Here is a 15,674-nt window from a genome sequence, read left to right on the forward strand (position 1 = left end):
TTCTTCGGCTTGCAAGCCTCACCGTTTTTCCTCCAAACATAATGGTCATTTTGGCCAAACAGTTCTATTTTACTTTCATCAGATCAGAGGACATTTCTCCAAAAAGTACAATCTTTGTCCCCATGTGCAGATGCAAATAGGAGTCTGGTGTTTTTATTGCGGTTTTGGAGCAGTGGCTTCTTCCTTGCTGAGCAACCATTCAGGTTATGTGAATATAGGTCTAATTTTACTGTGGATATAGATACTTTGTACCCGGTTCCTCCAGCATCTTCACAATATCCTTTGTTGTTGTTCTGGGATTGATTTGCACTTTTCGCACCAAAGTACATTCATTTCTAGGAGACAGAACGAGTCTCCTTCTTGAGCGGTTATAGGCTGCGTGGTCCCATGGTGTTTATACTTCCGTACTGTTGTTTGTACAAATTAACGTGGTACCTTCAGGCATTTGGAAATTGCTCCCAAGGATGTGGTCTACAATTTTTTTCTACGGTCTTGGCTTATTTCTTTTGATTTTCCCATGATGTCAAGCAAAGAAGCACTGAGTTTGAAGGTTGGCCTTGAAATACAGCCACAGGTACACCTCAAATTGACTCAAATGATGCCAATTAGCTTATCAGAAGCTTCTAAACCAATGACAATTTTCTGGAATTTTCCATGTTGTTTAAAGGCACAGTCAACTTAGTGTATGTAAACTTCTGACCTACTGGAATTGTGATACAGTGAATTATAAGTTAAATAATCTATCTGTAAACAATTGTTGGAAAAATCGCTTGTGTCATGCAGAAAGTAGATCCCTAACAGACTTGCCAAAACTATAGTTTGTTAAGAAATGTGTGGAGTGGTTGAAAAACGAGATTTAATGACTCCAACCCAAGTGTATGTAAACGTTTGACTTCAACTGTAGGTGCAGGAGCTCCACAATACTTTCGAGCTAATATTCTATAAGAGGAACAGCTGCTCAAACAGTACAACATTTGAGGAGCCGGTACTCATCTCCGGTGAACTCCTACCTAAGTTAAGCACTGCTTCTTATTCCTTGCGCAAATACCTACAGCTGTGTCTGTCCCGAGCTCACTGGCGCAGGAAACTGAGGGCCCAGAATATTTTATACAATGCTGCAAGTTTGCTAGTGCAAGCTTCGGGTCAGAACAAAGTTAATACGTTTCAAGTTTGTTGCAGACAGGCAATGGAATTTATAGGATCCCCCCCCTTAAAATAAATAAATATACAATATATAAATTTATAAAACAATAATAAAAAATAAATCTGGATATTTTCTGCCTGCAGGCTGCAATGTTTTAATTTGTTGGCATTATGTAGGCAATGGCAATAATAGTTACTTTTTAGGTTATCATTTTAGATTTGTATAGAATTTTTATTGACCACTTGACAATGATTGAGATATGAAGACGTTACTATAAATTAAACTGTTTCACAAAGATTTGCATATGAAAACCATAGCTGGCACACAGATCGGTAGAAATTAGAAGTTAAATTGGCATTCCACATGAGAAAGGTTGCCGGCTCTTCGTATAACCTATTACCGGCAACTTCAGGAGAGTAATGGCATAATTTGTGAACGCCACCAGGAGGAGAAGAGTTGGGTTAGGTTCATTTTTTTCTCTTCTTCATGTGCCCTCGAGGCATTTGTCACATTACATCAAACCATAAAGCTTAAAGCATCAGACAAGCTCAATGCATATAGTTGATTTTATTACACCCTGTGTATTTTTCCATATATAGACAACATATTTACACATTTTGATTGGTCGAAAGAACAGACGACTTTCAGTCGACCAAGATCATTTTTAGTGAAGACAGCCTTATACAGGACGCACCTGAGCTCAATTTCAAGTCTCAATGCAAAGGGTCTGGATACTTATGTAAATAAGGTATCCGTTTATTTTTAATACATTTGCAAAAAATTCTAAAAACCTGTTTTCACTTTGTCATTATGGGGTATTGTGTGTAGATAAGGGAAAATGTTAATTTAATCTATTTTAGAATAAAGCTGTAACATGTGAAGGGCTCTGAAAACTTTCCAAATTCACTGTATGTTCATGCTTAGTGTTGGACTTAAAGTATACAATTTCAATCACATTATAGGCTGCAGTTTTTGTTTTGTGTACCCTATTTAAATAACCTAAACTGTAACCCGCATATATGCTGTGTAGAATGCTGCTACCTGATATTATGGTCAGGTTAGGGCCTGTTTTTTCCATCAATAACTATGAAACGGGCAGGGCTTCGTTAAATTGATCACTAACATTTTGAAGCTGAACCATCCTTGTGCTCTGCTGCGCAGTAAAGTCATATCTGACTAAGATCATAACATAGGGTCAGAAGTGCTTCAACCTCAAATATATTTTCTTACTTCACAGAAAATAATGTTCCTTGAGTTGACTGAGTTTAGAGTGATGAAAAGTAGCTAACTGCTCTCATGCCTCATGGAGTCTGTTTCTGACCGTTTGAGCAGACACATGCACATTTGTGGCCTGCTGGAGGTCATTTTGCAGGGCTCTGGCAGTGCTCCTCCTGCTCCTCCTTGCACAAAGGCGGAGGTAGCGGTCCCGCTGCTGGGTTGTTGCCCTCCTACAGCCTCCTCCACATCTCCTGATGTACTGGCCTGTATCCTGGTAGCGCCTCAATGCTCTGGACACTACGCTGACAGACACAGCAAACCTTCTCGCCACAGCTCGCATTGATGTGCCATCTTGGATGAGCTGCACAACCTGAGCCACTTGTGTGGGTTGTAGACTCCGTCTCATGCTACCACTAGAGTGAAAGCACCGCCAGCATTCAAAAGTGACCAAAACATCAGCCAGGAAGCATAGGAACTGAGAAGTGGTCTGTGGTCCCCACCTGCAGAACCACTCCTTTATTGGGGGTGTCTTGCTAATTGCCTATAATTTCCACCTGTTGTCTATTCCATTTGCACAACAGCATGTGAAATTTATTGACAATCAGTGTTGCTTCCTAAGTGGACAGTTTGATTTCACAGAAGTTTGATTGACTTGGCGTTACATTGTGTTGTTTAAGCGTTCCCTTTATTTTATTTTTTAAATTAACAGTAGTGAGGCTTTATACAGGGGGTACCGGTACAGCGTCAATGTGCGGGGGCACAGGTTAGTTGAGGTAATATACATGTAGGTTGAGTTAAAGTGACAATGCATAAATAATAAACAGAGTAGCAGCAACGTAATAGATGGGGAGGGACAATGCAAATAGTCTTGCTAGCCATTTGATAAGCTGTTCATGAGTCTTACGGCTTGGGGGTAGAAGCTGTTTAGAAGCCTCTTGGAACTAGACTTGGCGTTCCGGTATCGTTTGCCTTCCTCTGACACCGCCTGGTATAGAGATCCTGGATGGCAGGAAGCTTGGCCACAGTGATGTACTGAGCCGTTCTCACTACCCTCTGTAGTGCCTTGCAACCAGAGGCCGAGCAGTTGCCATACCAGGCAGAGATGCAACCAGTTCTCAAGGGAGCAGCTGTAGAATCTTTTGAGGATCTGAGGACCCATGACAAATCTTTTCCGTCTCCTGGGCGGGAACAGGCTTGTCTTTGTGTGCTTGGACCATGTTAGTTTGTTGGTAACGTGGATGCCAAGGAACTTGAAGCTCTCAAGCCCCGTCGATGAGAATGAGGGCATGCTTGGTTCTCCTTTTCCTGTAGTCCACAATCTCCTTTGTCTTGATCAAGTTGAGGGAGAGGTTGTTGTCCTGGCATCACACGGCCAGGTCTCTGACCTCCTCCCTATAGGCTGTCTCATCGTTGTCTGATAAGATTTTGTGCACCAGCTGGTGTTTACAAATATAGACAGACCGCCACCCCTCGTCTTATCAGAGGCAGCTATTCGATCTTGCCGATGCAGCATTTCTGATTTTGGGCAGTGCCTTAAAATTGCCAGACGCAAGCGGCCTGAGTAGGGCCTAAACGTTGCGGGAATTTTTATTTTTTATTTATTTATCCGTTATTTTACCAGGTAAGTTGACTGAGAATGCATTCTCATTTACAACAATGACCTGGGGAATAGTTACAGGGGAGAGGAGGGGGATGAATGAGCCAATTGTAAACTGGGGATTCTTAGGTGACCGTGATGGTTTGAGGGCCAGATTGGGAATTTAGCCAGGACACTGGGGTTAACACCCCTACTCTTACGATAAGTGCCATGGGATCTTTAATGACCTCAGAGAGTCAGGATACCCGTTTAACATCCTATCTGAAAGACGGCACCCCGACACATGTGTAGGGCTCGGGCTTAAAATTAATGCCTGTGCAGTAGGGATGCATTTACATTACATTTACATTTAAGTCATTTAGCAGACGCTCTTATCCAGAGCGACTTACAAATTGGATGCACGATATATCAGTGAACATATCGGAATTGGTTAATATTAGCTAAAAATGGCAACATCGGTATTGGCCCGATGTCTAGTTTAACACCGATGTGAAAAACCGACATCAAAGCTGACGTGCATATCTATAGAATGTAGGTAAATGAAGCCACATAAAATGTTGCGCTACACCTGAAAAACAGCATTCCTAACCTAGCCCACAATGTCTGCTGTGTGGATCGAGCAGTCATTCGAAAGAGGAAGAACATATCAGCAAGACAACTCAAAGGCGAAATCCATTAACACCAAGATAATGGAATTCATTGCCCTTGACAATCAACCGTTCTCTGTCGTTTGTGATGTTGGCTTTCACCGACTGGTCGAGCACCGGTACACACAAACAAGTGAGCTATTTTTCAGAGATGTTGCCCGACCAGAGTTACACAGTAAAAGCGTTACTGCTATTAGCTTCACGACATACATTTGGGCCTTTGCGTGTCAAAAAATACATGTCAAATCACACTATTTGACGCGTTAAAAAAGCTTTCACCTGACACGTCAAATAACACAGTTCTATTATAGAATGTTGTGTGTTCTGAATTTGCAGGTGCAAGCCAAGCGCCACCATTACGATCAGTAGCACTGTCAAAGCTGTACAAAAAGTCTGCAAACAAGCAAACACCGCCATGAACGACGCGTTTATAATACCACGTTGGTAATAAAGCATTATTTGTTCGACCGCAACTTCTGGGGTAGCTAGCTAGCTTTAGCTTGGTACCTAGCTAGCACCAATACAACCAGTCTGAAACCAATGACCAGTAGAAACTGCAGTCATTTTCCCTATTCTTAGCAATGATTTAGGAATCCTTGTGGGTAAGTAATAGCTAGGTAGCCACTTGCCAGTAGTTCGCCTATTGAAATTGAACTCCAGTTCATGAAAAAAAAATAGCTAGCCAGCTACTTAACCCTGGTGCCCAAAGCTAACATTATAAGCAGCCAGATAGCTTAATCTCGACCTGACCGGGTTGTGTTGTGAAGCTAGCCACAATAAGGATTAGGAAAAATAGTGGAATTTGCAGTTTCCCTTCAAAATAAATGTATGTCATTGACAGTAATCAAATCATAGCTTATTTGTCACGTGTGCCAAATACAACAGGTGTAGACCTTACAGTGAAATGCTTACTTACAGGCTCTAACCAACAGTGCAAAAAAGGTGTTAGGTAAGTAAAGAAATATAAACAGTGCAAGGATTTCCCTACCGGCCAAGCCCTCCCTAACCCGGACGACGCTAGGCCAATTGTGCGTCGCCCCACGGACCGCAAAAATAAAAAACACAAGCATGTTGAGGGGAAGAGCTGCAAATCCTGGACCCATACAAATCAGCTGGGCTTGACAATCTGGACCCTCTATTTCTGAAACTATCCACCGCCATTGTCGCAACCCCTATTAGCAGCCTGTTCAACCTCTCTTTCATATCGTCTGAGATCCCCAAGGATTGGAAAGCTGCCGCAGTCATCCCCCTCTTCAAAGGGGGAGACACCCTGGACCCAAACTGTTACAGACCTATATCCATCCTTCCCTGCCTATCTAAGCTCTTCGAAAGCCAAGTCAACAAACAGGTCACTGACCATCTCGAATCCCACCATACCTTCTCCACTGTGCAATCTGGTTTCCGATCCGGTCACGGGTGCACCTCAGCCACGCTCAAGGTACTAAACGATATCATAACCGCCATCGATAAAAGACAGTACTGTGCAGCAGTCTTCATCGACCGTGCCAAGGCTTTCGTCAATCACCATATTCTTATCGGCAGACTCAGTAGCCTCAGTTTTTCTGATGACTGCCTTGCCTGGTTCACCAACAGTGTGTCAAATCGGAGGGCATGCTGTCCGGTCCTCTGGCAGTCTCTATAGGGGTGCCACAGGGTTCAATTCTCGGGCTGACTCTTTTCTCTGTATATATCAATGATGTTGCTCTTGCTGCGGGCGATTCCCTGATCCACCTCTACGCAGACGACACCATTCTGTATACTTCCGGCCCGTCCTTGGACACTGTGCTATCTAACCTCCAAACGAGCTATAATGCCATACAACACTCCTTCCGTGACCTCCAACTGCTCTTAAACACTAGAAAAACTAAATGCATGCTTTTCAACCGTTCGCTGCCTGCCCGACTAGCATCACCACCCTGGATGGTTCCGACCTAGGATATGTGGACATCTATAAGTACCTAGGTGTCTGGCTGGACTGTAAAATCTCCTTCCAGACTCATATCAAACATCTCCAATCTAAAATCAAATCTAGAGTCGGCTTTCTATTCCGTAACAAAGCCTCCTTCACTCACGCCGCCAAACTTACCCTAGTAAAACTGACTATCCTACCGATCCTCGACTTCAGCGATGTCATCTATAAAATAGCTTCCAACACTCTACTACTAAAGCACCTTATACCACCCACCACTGCGAGCTGTATGCTCTAGTCGGCTGGCCCTCACTACATATTCGTCGCCAGACCCACTGGCTCCAGGTCATCTACAAGTCCATGCTAGGTAAAGCTCCGCCATATCTCAGTTCACTGGTCACGATGGCAACACCCACCCGTACCACGCGCTCCAGCAGGTGTATCTCACTGATCATCCCTAAAACCAACACCTCATTTGGCCGCCTTTCGTTCCAGTTCTCTGCTGCCTGTGACTGGAACGAATTGCAAAAAAAAAAATTTTTTAATTAATAAAAAATAACAAATAAATCGCTGAAGTTGGAGACTTATCTCCCTCACCAACTTCAAACATCTGCTATCTGAGCAGCTAACCAATCGCTGCAGCTGTACATAGTCTATCGGTAAATAGCACACCCATTTTTACCTACCTGTTCCCCATACTGTTTATATTTATTTACTTTTCTGCTCTTTTGCACACCAATATATGTACCTGTACATGACCATCTGATCATTTATCACTGTTAATCTGCAAAATTGTAATTATTCGCCTACCTCCTCATACCTTTTGCACACAATGTATATAGACTCTTTTTTTCTACTGTGTTATTGACTTGTTAATTGTTTACTCCATGTGTAACTCGCTCATCAACTTATCCCTGACCGCTGGCTACGTCCCTTCCGTCTTCAAGAGAGCGAGAGTTGCACCCCTTCTGAAAAAACCTACACTCGATCCCTCCGATGTCAACAACTACAGACCAGTATCCCTTCTTTCTTTTCTCTCCAAAACTCTTGAACGTGCCGTCCTTGGTCAGCTCTCCCGCTATCTCTCTCAGAATGACCTTCTTGATCCAAATCAGTCAGGTTTCAAGACTAGTCATTCAACTGAGACTGCTCTTCTCTGATACTGTGAACCATCAGATCCTCCTCTCCACCTTCTCCGAGTTGGGCATCTCCGGCGCGGCCCACGCTTGGATTGCGTCCTACCTGACAGGTCGCTCCTACCAGGTGGCGTGGCGAGAATCTGTCTCCTCACCACGCGCTCTCACCACTGGTGTCCCCCAGGGCTCTGTTCTAGGCCCTCTCCTATTCTCGCTATACACCAAGTCACTTGGCTCTGTCATAACCTCACATGGTCTCTCCTATCATTGCTATGCAGACGACACACAATTAATATTCTCCTTTCCCCCTTCTGATGACCAGGTGGCGAATAGCATCTCTGCATGTCTGGCAGACATATCAGTCTGGATGACGGATCACCACCTCAAGCTGAACTTCGGCAAGACGGAGCTGCTCTTCCTCCCGGGGAAGGACTGCCCGTTCCATGATCTCGCCATCACGGTTGACAATTCCATTGTGTCCTCCTCCCAGAGCGCTAAGAACCTTGGCGTGATCCTGGACAACACCCTGTCGTTCTCAACTAACATCAAGGCGGTGGCCCGTTCCTGTAGGTTCATGCTCTACAACATCCGCAGAGTAGGACCCTGCCTCACACAGGAAGCGGCGCAGGTCCTAATCCAGGCACTTGTCATCTCCCGTCTGGATTACTGCAACTCGCTGTTGGCTGGGCTCCCTGCCTGTGCCATTAAACCCCTACAACTCATCCAGAACGCCGCAGCCCGTCTAGTGTTCAACCTTCCCAAGTTCTCTCACGTCACCCCGCTCCTCCGCTCTCTCCACTGGCTTCCAGTTGAAGCTCGCATCCGCTACAAGACCATGGTGCTTGCCTACGGAGCTGTGAGGGGAACGGCACCTCAGTACCTCCAGGCTCTGATCAGGCCCTACACCCAAATAAGGGCACTGCGTTCATCCACCTCTGGCCTGCTCACCTCCCTACCACTGAGGAAGTACAGTTCCCGCTCAGCCCAGTCAAAACTGTTCGCTGCTCTGGCTCCCCAATGGTGGAACAAACTCCCTCACGACGCCAGGACAGCGGAGACACCTGAAACCCCAACTCTTTAAGAAATACCTAGGATAGGATAAAGTAATCCTTCTCACCCCCCTTAAACGATTTAGATGCACTATTGTAAAGTGGCTGTTCCACTGGATGTCATAAGGTGAATGCACCAATTTGTAAGTCGCTCTGGATAAGAGCGTCTGCTAAATGACTTAAATGTAAATGTAACTCTGTGTTGTTGTCTGTTCACACTGCTATGCTTTATCTTAGCCGGGTCACAGTTGCAAATGAGAACTTGTTCTCAACTAGCTTACCTGGTTAAATAAAGGTGGGGGGAAAAAATAAAAAAAACAATCTCCACAGTTGCTCTCCAAATCTCTGCAGTTGCCTTTGAGTTTTTACTTCAAAATTCTTAAAACAATAATAATAAGATGGCATAAAATGCTGCTGAAACTCTATCCAAATTCATACCTGTAATGAAACTACACAACACCTACCCTAAAAAAAAAATCTGGTCCTATAATTTATCTGATTGTAAACCATATCTGATACAGATTGGATAGAGGCTACAGAAAACAAATTGCGCCGACCACAAGCACAAACAAGGCCCCAGTGTGTTTCTCATGCTTGTTCTGCATGCCTACAAGGACAGCACAATAATTGTCTTCCGTTCGGAATGTAACAGTTATAAAACCTAAGGCAATGCAACATCACAAACACAAATTAAAGTATTGAATGAGTCTCTTCCACTTATTATAATGAGTCTCTTCCTCATTAATAGAATGTAACAAAGTAAAACCAATGAGGACATATTAGAGGAGACGAAACAGGTGAAGTGTGCACTTTGTAAAAAACGGGATGATTGGAGTCTGGATCTTTAGGCCAGCTGACAGTGAACTTGTTTACATTCTCCTCAGTAGTGAGTTTCTAATCAATACAGAACATAATATCTAATATGACTCTTATCTTTTAAACCAGTTTGTTGACAGGCAGGACCAGATGTTGGATTACAGCTGCAACGACAAAACCTACTGTTGATGCTGAATAAATAACAATCACATATTGCATCAACCCACACTAAGATCATATTAGCGCAATTTATTGACTAACCATGGATGGTGTCTCCATGAAAGATGCAAATGGTTACTTTTCGGTTTGTTGATGATGTTGGTTATACAGACGTTTACAATAATAGCTACCTAGCTACTTGGCCTACATAACATGATTACCTAGCTAGCTTAAATAAATAGTTTGCAGATACTGCTGTATGGAGCGAACCTTTTTACATAAATCAATTAATAGTTATTATTCTCTAAACGTATTAAACAAGATACAGCTGCAAACATCAATAGCAACTTGACAAATGTAATGCTCGTTGCAGTCTACACCTTCCTCTGGTGTTTGCCTTGTTGGCTTGTATGCTAACTGGGTAAGCTAACTAGCTTACAATATCAATTGCTTGTTGCTGAATTAAAGTATATGTACGTTTCTTTTTAGTTTAAAATCGACGAATTAGCATTCATCTCCCATAAATGTGTAAATACAGCATACTTGAACTTTATAAAGTACATGAAAACATCGGATGCTGCGAATCGAGTGTTGTTTGCTACAATTATTCACTTTGAATTCTCAAGCAAGCCGCCATCTTGCAAAGGGAAATTTGCAGCCTCGATATATTACGCTAAAGTGGCTAATATGCTAGCTAAACGCAACCCAAAGTTCTGCTCTATTCTGGAAACATGTAACTTCTGTGCACATATGAAGAGATAGACACTCACCTCACATTCGGGGAAAAAGTAACGTGTAAGAAGTAAATGTGTTCTTATTGGGTTTAAAGGGCCGATGCTTTGTAAACCCGCTGTTGACGGACAGTAGACGGGTCGTAGCAGACAGAACGCTGCACCACATTTGTCTGTCGTTGTCCTGGCAGGATTGTAGAAATTGTTACATAGAAAACAAATACAGTACTTTCATGATGTACATTTGCATATTATCTCAGTGCTCAATGTGTGTGTTAAAGATGGATTAAAATAGTGATTAGACATTAAGTCAACGTTGTCTAAGCTACGCGATTTAAAATATATATTTTTATTTGATATACCAAAGAGGATAATGTTGTGTAACGTTCAAACCATCCCCATAGACGAACTAAAGATCAATTGTCTTCCGCCTGACACAAAACATGTTTGTTGATCGTGATTTTTGATTTATCCAAAACGAAAATATAAGTAATAATGTGTCCACAGTTTAGATAAATAAAAATACATTCCTTGAATAATACAAATGATCGGTTGGTCGTTTACCTAACCTTCCCCTTTCTACAGAAACGGGGAAACTTTCAAATGCCAAACTAACATTATAATTAGAACATTTCTGATTTTCATATCAACGGGATATCCGTTGACTTATGCCAATTTTCGGTGTTTTTGTAATTAGATATTGTATATGGTCGTGGGTTCAAATGTTATGTTGCGTTCCAGAAACAGGAAATGTAGCAAAGTAACTTATTTTAGGCGGAACCTTTGATAAATAAGAGTGAAAATACGGAATGTTTATAAGAACGGCACAAAAAAAAGTTTTATTTGTAATTTTCGTAGTACCTTATCTTTGTTTGGATAAAATACATTTACAATCAGCAGTATTCAGCAAAGTCACGTAAACAATTGTTTTAATTTGTTCTGTAGAGACAAGCAATTCAACTCATCTGAAACAAGCGATTTGTCTGGCGATGTTCTAGCACTCTTTAACTGCCTATCCAGATTATGAATGCATGTTCTTTGTACCAACAATTTTAAGACTCGAGGAACTAAATTCCTCTTCATTTGTGTATCTCAAGGTGGGTTTACAATAGAAAATCGTTTTGATTGGTCCTTTGAGCAGCCTATGTCTTCCTGAACCAGAATTGGGCTTTACAGGAGACGTTGATATGGCGAATCTCCACTAAGCCGCCTTTCAAACTTAACTATCGTAATTTTACTGCCGGTATGTACTTCTAAAAAAGGTCTAAATAAAAATGTACAAGCAACCAAATAAATGACTATTTTCCACCTCTAATGAATCGCTCAGGTCCCAAGGATCCCGCATAGCATTAACCTTCTTTGCCATGCATAGGTCGGAAGTCTACAACAAATGTTTCGGTGCATGTATTTGTGTTATTTTTTATGTCGTTATGTAGCAATGCTTTAAATGACAACATATAAAGTAATTACTTTTCTCCAAATAATTACCTAGGCAATTACTACAATCAATGTGTACAGCGTCGAGAAGAGCTTCCAGGCAGCTGTGCGGTATTGGTAATACCAGCCTCCAGAGGCATTATGCACGATTGCAAGTGAATTGTCTCTGTCAGCGAAGCTAGCAAGTAAGCAATCTTCAGAACATTTATCATTTTGCAGGAGAACATACTGGCCAATCAGCCCCACACATTCCTTTTAAAAACACCTATAGATGGGTCTTACACCAGTTTGGTGCTTCTTGGTTGTACCAGTAGAAATGATGCCCTTATAATTTATTTAATTTACCTACATAACAAAAATTGATTACATGCATATACACTACCCATGTTGTGCTTGGGATCCAGGTTTAGAAAGTAGTCTGCTATTTTAAATAAGAAGTGCCTGCTTAGCATACATTTCTGGTTAAGTAACCTTGTCAGAACAGTCAACCGATGGTCAATTTATTAAGCCTAACAAATAATGTGATTTTTTAAATTGGGCAGGAGACTGTGGATTTGTGCGTTAGTACGTACGTTAGTTGCACACAATATCTCAGTCAACACTGGCCTAATTTTGACAAAACTTTGATGAATGAGGCATCTTGCCATAGAGATCTGGCATTTACAAAATTACACAGATTGACCAGATGGTGGCGCTATAACATGAAATTGAAAATACTGACTTTGAAGGGTCACGCCACTCACCCCGTTTGACCTAAAGCAGGGGAGGGCAATTCCAGTCCTTGAGGGCCTGATTGGTGTCAGTTTTGACCCAACCCCAGCTAACACACCTGATTCCACTTAATCACCTAATCATGATCTTCAGTTTAGAATGCAATTTCAAATCAAACTTTATTCTTCACATGCGCCGAAAACAACAAGTGTAGACTCTACCGTGAAATGCTTACTTACAAGCCGTTAACCAACAGTCCAGTTCAAAAATAAGAAAATATTTATCAAGTAGAATAAAATTTAAAGTAATAATAAAAAGTAACCCAATAAGAATAACAATAATGAGGCTATATACAAAGGCACCGGTACCGAGTCAGTGTGCGGAGGTACAGGCTAGTTGAGGTAATCTGTACATGTAGGTGGGATGCAGTGACTATGCATAGGTAACAAACAAACAGCGAGTAGCAGCAGTGTACAAAAGGGAGGGGATCCATGTAAATTGTTTGGTGGTGATTTTATGAATTGTTCAGCAGTCTTATGGCTTGGGGGTAGAAGCTGTTGAGGAGCCTTTTGGTCCTAGACTTGGCGCTCCGGTACCGCTTGCCGTGCGGTAGCAGAAAAAACAGTCTATATTTTTGAACTGGACTGTTGGTTAATGGCTTGTAAGTAAGCATTTCACGGTAGAGTCTACACTTGTTGTTTTCGGCGCATATGAAGAATAAAGTTTGACTGGAGTCTGACAATTTTATGGGCTTTCCTCTGACACCGCTTATTATATAGGTCCTGGATGGCAGGATGCTTGGGTTGTTCGCACTACCCTCTGTAGCGCCTTACAGCCAGATGCTCAGCAGTTGCCAGGTGGTGATGCAACCAGTCAGGATGCTCGCAAAGGTGCAGCTGTAGAACCCTTTGAGGATCTGGGGACCCATGCAATATCTTTTCAGTCTCCTGAGGGAGAAAAGGTTTTGTCGTGCCCTCTTCACTACTATCTTGGTATGTTTGGATCATGATAGTTCTTTGGTGATGTGGACACCAAGGAACTTGAAACTCTACCTGCTCCACTACAGCCACGTCGATGTTAATGGGGGCCTCTTCTGCCCGCTTTTTCCAGTAATTCACGATCAGCTCCTTTGTCTTGCTCACATTGAGGGAGAGGTTGGTTGTCCTGGCACCACATTGCCAGTTCTCTGACCTCCTCCCTGTAGGCCATCTCAGCGTTGTCGGTGATCGGGCATACCACTGTTGTGTCAGTCAGCAAACTTGATGATGGCGTTGGAGTCGTGTTTGGCCACACAGTCATGGGTAAACAAGGAATACAGGAGGGGACTAAGTACACAGCCCTGAGGGGCCCCAGTGTTAAGGATCAGCGTGGCAGACGTGTTGTTGCCTACTCTTACCACCTGGAGGCGGCCCGTCAGGAAGTCCAGGAACCAGTTGCAGAGGGAGGTGTTTAGTCCCAGAGTCCTTAGCTTAGTGGTGAGCTTTGTGGGCACTATGGTGTTGAACGCTAAGCTTTAGTCAATGAACAGCATTCTCACGTAGGTGTTCCTTTTGTCCAGGTGAGAAAGGGCCGTTTGGAATGCAATAGAGATTGCGTCATCTGTGGATCTGTTGGGGCGGTATGAGAATTGGAGTGGGTCTAAGGTGTCCGGGAGGATGCTTTTGATGTGAGCCATGACCAGCCTTTCAAAGCATTTCATGGCTGCCGACTATGGTCTGCTTGAAACATGTAGGTATTACAGACTCAGTCAGGGAGAGGTTGAAAATGTCATTGAAGGCCTCCCGGGTGGCGCAGTGGTCTAGGGCACTGCATCGCAGCGCTAGCTTTGCCACCAGAGACACAATTGGCCTAGCGTCGTCCGGGTTAGGGAGGGTTTGGCCGGAGGGATATCCTTGTCTCATCGCGCACTAGCGACTCGTGTGGTGGGCCGGGCGCAGTGCACGCTAACCAGATCGCCAGGTGCACGGTGTTTCCTCCAACACATTAGTGCAGCTGGCTTCCGGGTTGGATGTGCGCTGTGTTAAGAAGCAGTGCGTTTGGGTTGTGTTTCGGAGGACGCATGGCTTTCGACCTTCGTCTCTCCCGAGCCCGTACACGGAGTTGTGGCGATAAGACAAGATAGTAACTACCAACAATTGGATACCTCGAAAAGGGGGTAAAATTACAAATTCTATATTTTTTAAATGTCAGTGAAGACACTTGACAGTTGGTCTGCGCATGCTTTAAGTACACATCCTGGTAATTCGTCTGGCCCAGCAGCTTTGTGAATGTTGACCTGTTTAAAGGTTTTGTTCACATCGGCTACCGAGAGCGTTATCACACAGTCATCCAAAACATCTAGTGAAAAACACTTCAAATGCTACTCTTCTGGTATCAAATGACTGATCTGCACAAAATTTGATATGGCATCAACGGACAAAGATTAAAACACGTTAAACAATGCCAGCTATTTACCACTAAACATTCACGGGGGAGTGTTCTGGCACAAATACACATACAGTGCATTTATAAAGTATTCAGACCCCTTGACTTTTATAAAAAATGTTGCACCTTTTATTAAAAATATAAATTATATTTACCTAGGTATTCAGACTCTTTACTCAGTACTTTGTTGAAGTATTCTTGGGTATGACGCTACAAGCTTGGCACCTTTTATTTGGGGAGTTTCTCCCATTTTTCTCTGCAGATCCTCTCAAGCTCTGTCAGGTTAGATGGGGAGCATTGCTGCACTGCTATTTTCAGGTCTCCATAAATGTTAGATCGGGTTCAAATCCGGGCTGAGGGTCGTTGTCCTGTTGGAAGGTGAACCTTCGCCCCAGTCTGAGGTCCTGAGTGCTCTGGAACAGGTTTTCATCAAGGATCTCTCTGTACTTTGCTTCGTTCATCTTTCCCTCGATCCTGACTAGTCTCCCAGTCCATGCCGCTGAAAAACATCCCCACGGCCTAATGCTGCCACCACCATTTATTTTTATTCGATTTTTTTCACCTTTATTTAACCAGTTGGCCAGTTGAGAACAAGTTCTCATTTACAACTGCGACCTGGCCAAGATAAAGCAAAGCAGTGCGACACAAACAACAATACAGAGTTACACATGGAATAAACAAACATACAGTCAATAA

At 43.0% G+C, this 15,674-nt stretch overlaps 1 protein-coding gene across 3 annotated transcripts in view; it reads right to left on the reverse strand.

Moving 5' to 3' along the window:
• LOC124010745 (nuclear receptor corepressor 1-like) overlaps positions 1–10,600 on the reverse strand; it is a 125,127-nt gene extending 114,527 nt beyond the window's left edge. For all 3 annotated transcript variants that reach the window (XM_046323406.1, XM_046323397.1, XM_046323390.1), the window contains exon 1: positions 10,446–10,600. The gene's annotated coding sequence lies outside the window, so the exon portion shown is untranslated. The remainder of the gene's footprint in view (positions 1–10,445) is intronic.
• Positions 10,601–15,674: the final 5,074 nt, after the last annotated feature.

The sequence above is a fragment of the Oncorhynchus gorbuscha genome, linkage group LG02, assembly GCF_021184085.1.
Source record: "Oncorhynchus gorbuscha isolate QuinsamMale2020 ecotype Even-year linkage group LG02, OgorEven_v1.0, whole genome shotgun sequence".
Taxonomy (NCBI): Eukaryota; Metazoa; Chordata; class Actinopteri; order Salmoniformes; family Salmonidae; genus Oncorhynchus; species Oncorhynchus gorbuscha.